This window comes from Miscanthus floridulus, chromosome 3 (genome assembly GCF_019320115.1).
Source record: "Miscanthus floridulus cultivar M001 chromosome 3, ASM1932011v1, whole genome shotgun sequence".
Classification (NCBI taxonomy): domain Eukaryota; kingdom Viridiplantae; phylum Streptophyta; class Magnoliopsida; order Poales; family Poaceae; genus Miscanthus; species Miscanthus floridulus.
The window spans coordinates 41162235-41168234 of record NC_089582.1 but is presented as its reverse complement, the minus strand read 5'-3'; positions in this window follow the sequence as shown (position 1 = coordinate 41168234).

The window sequence follows — 6000 nt, the reverse complement described above, 5'->3', positions numbered from 1 at the left end:
ATATTACATGGCTCAAGCAACAGAGATGGATGACTTTGGTTTTGAGGTTATTATCCGTTCGCCACATGTTTTTCATTATCCTGAAGAAGAGAAGTTTGATGTCGAGTGGGAGTGCTTGTTCCAGCTATACTAGAAACGCTCTCTCGATTCACAAATGTTGACGCTGTGGACTATGTAAGTACCCTACACGCGCGGTATTATAATTAACTACTCTCTCAAGCCACAAATTGTTAACTTTTGATCAATTCCCATGATTTTATGTAAGTGTATAGCAAAATTTTGCATACTAAAAAGCAAATGGGATAACATAGGCTTCTTGGACCTCTTGCGAGTCAATGAGAAGACATATTTAGGCCTCCATGAATGTGACGTGGAAGACTTGAAAGCGAGATTGAGTGTTGTTTTCGATGAATTCAAGATAAAGAACAAAATCCACATACTTCTAGCCTACAACTGTGAGTATGTGTTATCGGCTTTTAATTTTATGCTTCTTTTTTTTGTTAAGATTATTCGATAATTAGGATTCTGTGATTGCAGCAACCATTTCGTCTTCATTTATGTCAATCTTGCTAAAAATCTGATCGAGGTGTGGGACTCAAAGAAAAAACTATTTCATCATCTGGATGCACTGGTGGCAGTGCTGAATTAGTAAGCGATCCTAATAACATATTATTTTCTAGTCACACATACCGCTTTCTAATGTTTCTCCTTTTAATGTTGCACATTGTCCGAAGAAGACATATCGATGGGATGCAGGTCCCATTCAAGGTTGTCGAAATAGAGGGGAAGTACCTAAAACAACCGGCGGGAAACAATGAATGCGGATTTTATGTAATGTGGGCAATGCTTCGCTATATCGGTGGGAAATCAGAAGAAGCAGATAAGTTGGTGTGTATAATCCCTATTTCATTTATGTTTGTTAATAATTCAACAAATGATTTATTGATTCCTCTTTGGATATCATCTTTTTTGAATGACAAAGCAAGAAATATAACCACGAAAGGCTGTTAGACATGGAGATCGTCACACTGCAATCAGAGCTGGCAAAAATTCATCTTAGCCGAGGTATTAGAAAAAGATGGAGTATTTTTCATCACACAATCCGTGAAGTTCAAGGACCAGTATGGCCTAGAGCGGCTCGCTAGATTATTGTAAGAAGTCCAAGAAGCATGCTTCATCTTATCAAATAATTTCTTTTTTATTTTGAGGGATCAAGTTCTTGATAAGAACATTTGAACTGTAACCATAACATTTGTAATGTTTAATATTGATGGACCTGTCATCTACGTAGCATATATAAAGCGAAACCCGATTCCACGAAAAAATATAAATTAAAATAAATTATAAAACAATAAAATGCGAACGGGCCATCACTGCCGGTTAGCAGCAAACCGGCAGTGTTGTCGTAACCTTCACTGCCGGTTCAAAACAAACTGATAGTGTTGGCCAAGATGGCACTGCTGGCTTGAGCCACAAACCGGTAGCGTTAGCTTATCCCATCACTGCCGGTTCTTGTCGCAAACGGGCAGTGCTCGGTATGGCAACACTGCCGGTTAAGACATAAACCGACAGTGTTTGGTGGAACTGAACTCTGCCGGTTCTTATCACAAACTTACAGTGCTTGGTAGCAACGGTGTATTTATTTGTACTAGTAATCATCATTTGGCAAATCTGCACCCCCCTACATTTTAGTTCACCTTCCACCACTGCCCTTTTAGTAATATTGTATCCTCACCAGGGGCGGAGATAATCAGCCTGTTCGCTTATTGGTTTCAGTCAGGGCTTATCAGTCATGATATAGTATTTTTCTCTTACAACAAACCAGCATTAGCTAGGCTTATCAGCCCAGAAACCAACCAACAAACAGCCTGAATGTGTGTGTGGGTGGGGGGGGGGGGGGGGGGGCAGAGGTTCAGGCCCACCCTATAAATGTGGAATTTCCACTAAAATTTTTGAAATTCAAATAAAATTTAAAAATTCAACCCTGTTGGCCCCCCTGACATTCAAAAAATCAACTTTCTGGCTCCGCCCTTCATCCTCACCTGTTTAATTAAAGTACTTACAATAAGTACCTTCTGTATTTTTATCATTCAATCTCTCTTGATGGACATCCCATATCTTTTCAACTGACCACAAAAATTTGTCATAAATTAGGCACAAATTAGTTACCTACCAATCAATAAAACCAATAGGGATGCCAGCATAAATATGGCACCACGCACTTGTTGATCCTATACCTGTGTCTGCCACTCCACACACGACTTGATAGCACCTCTTCTTTTAGCGGACATATTAGTGTGTTAGCATGAACAGATAAGATGATGAGAGAGAAGTGGAAATGAAGAAAAACACATGAGGCATGGGAATTTGAGGCATCGGGAAAGAGGCGCATTTTGATCTCTCGGGATGGCACCGTCCACACAACGGTGGTGCCAACCACGTTCCTTGAGGTCGCCCGCACGGTGTTTGACAAGAGACCACGAACACATCGAGCGCGCTCCTACATCTATGGCCGCTGCATTGGCTCCTTCATCGATCTCGCCACTAGTGTGTTTCGCTTCAATCATAGTGCCGAACACATGCACACATCCACTTCTCACCGAATACTGCAGCAATGACCAGCACGCCCTCGCTTGTGCCATGTCCTTCACATACATCTATCTATGTCCGGTAGCGAGAGGCCAGTAGGGATCGTATGTTCTGTAGTAGTGGTATTTCAAATACTATAGCCGCAGCAGTACTGGTACACGTGGTATTATAAACAGGTGGGGTTACAAATTAGCGAAGGCGTTGTTTGGATCGATGCTGCTAATAGTATATGCAGCTAAAAGTTAGCAACGGTGAATCCAAACTGTGTCCTGCTAATAGGTATACTAACATGCACATTGCTCACCTTTTCAACTACTAGTAGAAGTGGCACACGTGTGTTTATGGTTGTGATAGGCAACATCCGATTATTATAGAAAAAATCTTTTAGATTGTTGGATACTTAAAGCAAGGTATGATACGTATATTATTTTGTTAAAGAGGCATTAGGATTGTTTTTGTTTTAAAAAAAACTAACTTCATTTCAAGAGTTTTAGAATGCAGTGAAAAAAGAAATCCAATTAAATTAACTAATTCTAAGAGGGTTATAACTTGTAATAAATATACATTCATATGATATGGTATGCGAATTAAAGACTGATTATAATGTATACCTACATGAGTCTATTATATTGATTGAAAATATAGATATATGTAAAATAAATAAATCTATTCATTTAAAATGTTTAGTCCTCTCCCTTGGGCTGTCCGAATATATTAGCACGTAGAAGTGTAGAACCCTCTAGTCAGTTGGGACTCTTTGATAGTAGTCATGGCTGCAATGCAAACCGGAAACTTAGTGCTCAGTTGTGAGGTTGTGAATTGTTTTCATGTAATTACTTGAACTTTATTGGTGATCCTTGTGAGTGCATACACTACTGGATTCAGGCGCTTTGCCGGGTGCCGAATGCACCCGGCAAAGGCTTTGCCGAGTGCAAAGCCTTTGCCGGGTGCAGCACTCGGCAAAGAGCCTCCGGCAAAAAGTTGGTCGGCAAAGATTTCTTTGCCGGGTGCTTTTTATCGGGCACCCGGCAAAGAAAAGTGGTCGTTACGACGCCGGCTCCGTCATCCCTTGCTTTGCCGGGTGCCATGTCAGAGGAACCCGGCAAATATTTTTTAATTTTTTTTTTCAAATTTTCTTTGCCGGGTGCCGTGCCGGGGAGGCACCCGACAAAGATTTTTTTTTATTTTTTTATAATTTCTTTGCCGGGTGTCGCACCGCGGGGGCACCCGGCAAAGAGTTTTTTATTTTTTTCATAATTTCTTTGCCGGGTGCCAGGTCATGGGGCACCCGGCAAAGAATTTTTTTGAAAAAACTTTGCCGGGTGCCCTGGCCCTGGCACTCAGCAAAGCTGGGAATTCTGGAATTCCCAGCTTTGCTGAGTGCCAGGGCCAGGGCACCCAGCAAAGCCTCAAAAATTAATTTTTTTATTTTGTTTTTTGATTCTATAATCACAAACACAGCATATAAAAGATATATATCACATCTGAAGCATCACAAAGACAATATAGCACATATATATCACATCCATCTTATCACAAACTCAATCCCACACATATATTACACATCGCGAATACAATACCTCACATACACGACATCACAAACATAATAGGTCCAATTACCATCGAAACAAGTCGATAGTGGATCACAGTGCATCACATGTCCATCAAGCGGTGAAAAAGAGATACAAACTAAATGTGGGGAGGAAACTGAGTGTCTGGTGAAGGAAACTCGGCACCGCCTGCTTGCGCCTGAGATGGGTTATTCGAACCTGCTGACGGAGGCTGCATAAAGAACAAGAGATTCAGGCGCTTAGAGTGGGTCATCTAATGAAAGCACTAGTCGAAGCAATATGGATTCATACTGACTGGACTAGATACAACTGGCGGCGGCGCTGGAGCGAACATCGGCATAGGTACACCGTTCACTTGCCCAAAGTTCTGCGGGAACATCGTAATCTCCGCCAGCTGCTTGGCCTGTCTCTCCCGCTTGGCCTGCTCGGCTTGTCTTTCCCGCTCAGCCACCTCGGTCCTCGCCGCCAGGTCTCGCAGCTCCTGAGCCATCCTCTCGTTATCGGCCTGCAACATTTCAATCGAATGTTTTAGTAATGTAAAGGTAACTAAGTTATGTAAAGATCAATGTACGAAGAGTTAAACTGGACTAACCTGGAGTGCGTCGACCCGCTGCTGTGAAGGGGACAGCCATTGGCGTATGGCCGGGCCTCCGCTCGAGGTACTTGCTCGGATCTAGGAGAGGGAGGAAACAGAGCCGGACTCGAGGGTGCCATCGCCAAGCCAGTACCGCCCATGCTTCTTGCCCTGTCCGATCCTCATGACAGTCATGCCATCAATGTCGTCGGTGCTCGGATCCCAGTCTGGCCCCTGGACCGACCTTGCCTCCGACGCGTAGGAGCTGATGCGGGTGTGGGCGCTTGGGTTGCTGTACGACTCGGGTGGGTCATCCGGGCTGAAGGTGATAGCGGAAGTCGCCTTTCCCTTGCGGGCCAGTCCATATGCCATGAACGTGGACAAAGGCTGGCCACCATGCGACGCCGACTGCGAGAAAGACAACAAGATGATTAGAAGAAACATGTAGAATGGAGCGTCAGAATACTAAAAATGAATTCACGTACCCAAGCTTGCTTGTATGCGCCGAGGCTGCGGCTGCCTTGGTGGTGTGTGGGACCTGTCGCCTGCAAAGCCCGCTCCTGGTGGGCTTCGTGTTCCTGGATATAACCCTCTGTGAACCACCTATCCATGATCATCTCCCAGCAGTCGGCAAAGGACTCGCACCACCATGGAATCATCTACATGTCATAAAGAATTTGAGATGTAAGATGACCAAATGAAAGCTACTTAATCTCAAAACGAATCAGTATTATTCTTCTTCATTTACCTCAAGGAACTGTTCCCGAGTCAGAGGCATCTGTCTTGCCTGTGTCTTGCTGACTTTCTGACCAAGTCGTGTGGCGTAGTACTTGATGATGCAAGTGAGGCGCTCCTCGTAGTGCATGTCGCTGATGCGTTTCCTAGCACTTTTCACCAAGTTGTTCTCCACCCTCTCCTCCTGTCCCTCTTCACACCTGAAAAAAGTCTGTAGACAGACACAATGTATCAATTCATTATGTCAAAAAGTGTCAAATGAATGCGATGTATTGATCAAAGTTGTGCGAACGAGACTTACCCAGAACTCTCTCCTGACCCGCTCCTGCTTGTCTTCATAATCTGCATCGGGGGCAGATTTGTAGTGGTCCCACGATTTGGCCGGCCCCACAGTCCCCTTGTGCATGACAATGCCGGGGTAATAGTGCCTGCACACAAGCCCCAAGATGTGGTTGGGGTTGCGTGAGTCACCAGGCGACACAAACTCCCAGTGCCTGCACAAGTCATTAACAAACATTATTAGTTTCTTTG